Source organism: Chrysochloris asiatica, unplaced genomic scaffold, assembly GCF_000296735.1.
Source record: "Chrysochloris asiatica unplaced genomic scaffold, ChrAsi1.0 scaffold00359, whole genome shotgun sequence".
Lineage (NCBI taxonomy): Eukaryota > Metazoa > Chordata > Mammalia > Afrosoricida > Chrysochloridae > Chrysochloris > Chrysochloris asiatica.
This window is the reverse complement of record NW_006408877.1, coordinates 468,633-470,508: the sequence shown is the minus strand read 5'-3', so window position 1 is coordinate 470,508 and position 1,876 is coordinate 468,633.

Genomic DNA, 1,876 nt, shown 5'->3' with positions numbered 1-1,876 from the left:
TTGTCTGCCATGTAGCTAGTTCTCTGTGCATGGATATGTTGGACTGATCTGCCATGTAGGTAGCTCTCTGTATATGAACATATTGGACTTGTCTGTCATGTAGCTAGGTCTCTGTATATGGACATGTTGGACTCCTCAGCCATGTAGGCCGCTCTCTCCGTTTGAACATTTTGAACTCATGTGCCTTGTAGGAAGCCCTCTATATATACATATGTTGGACTCACCTGCATTTTGTAGCTCACGCTCAGTATATGGACATGTTGGACTCATCTGCCATGTGGCTAGTACTCTGTGTATGGACATGTTGGACTACTCTGACATGTAGCTATCTGATAGTATATGTACACATTGGAGTCATCTGTTATGTAGCTAGAACTCTGTATATGGAAATGTTGCACTACTCTGCCATGTAGCTATCTCTCTGTGTATGGATATTTTGGACTCATCTGCCAGGTAGCTAGCTCTCTGTGCATGGATATGTGGGGCTGATCTGCCATGTTGGTAGCTCTCCGTATATGAACATATTGGACTTGTCTGCCATGTAGCAAGCTTTCAGTATATAGACATGTTGGAGTCATCAGTCATATAGCCAGCTCTCTGGGTGTTAACATGTTGGACTCATCTGCCTTTTAGCTAGCCCTCTAAATATACACATGTTTGACTAATCTGTCATGTTGCTAACTCTCAATATATGGACATGTTGTTCTCATCTGCCATGTAGCTAGTACGTTGTATCTGGACATGTGGACTACTCTGCCATGTATCTAGCTCTCTATGCATGGATATGTTGGACTGATCTGCCATGTTGGTAGCTCTCTGTATATGAACATATTGGAATTGTCTGCCATGTAGCTACTTCTCAGTATATAGACATGTTGGAGTCATCAGTCATGTAGCCAGCTCTCTGTGTATTAACATGTTGGACTCATCTGCCTTGTAGCTAGTCCTCTAAATATACACATGTTGGACTAATCTGCAATGTTGCTAACTCTCAATATGTGGACATGTTGTTCTCATTTGCTTGTAGCTAGTACTTTGTATATGGACATGTTGGGCTAATCTGCTATGTATCTAGCTCTCTATGCATGGATATGTCTGACTGATCTTCCATGTCGGTAGGTCTTTGTATATGGACAATTTGGACTACTCTACTATGTAGCTACCACTCTGTATATGGACAATTTGGATTCGTCTGCCATGTAGCTAGCCTTTGTGCATGGATATGTTGGATTGATCTGCCATGTAGGTAGCTCTATATATAAGCATTTTGGACTTGTCTGCCATGTAGCTAGCTTTCTATATATGGACATGATGAAATAATCAGTCATGCTGCCAGCTTTCTCTGTATGAACATGTTGGACTCATCTGCCTGGTAGTTAGTCCTCTATATATATACATGTTGGACTCCTCAGCCATGTAGCTAACTCTCAGTATATGGACATGTTGAACTCATCTGTCATGTAGCTAGCTCTCTGTATATGGACATTTTGGACTCGTCTGCTATGTAACTTTCTTTCTGTGCATGGATATGTTGGACTGAACTGACATGAAATTAGCTCTCTGTATATGAACATATTGGACTGCTCTGCCATATAGCTAGCCCTCATTATATAGACAAGTTAGACTCATCAGCCATGTAGCCAACTCTCTTTGTATGAATATGTTGGACTCATCTGCCTTGCAGCTAATCCTGTATATATACACATGTTGGACTCATCTGCCATGTAGCTAACTCTCAGTATATGGACATGTTGGACTCATCGACTATGTAGCTAGTACTCTGTATATGTAAATGTTGGTCTATTCTGCAATGTAGCTTGTTCTCATTATATGGACACGTTGGACTCATCTGCCATGCAACTAGAATTCTGTTAAT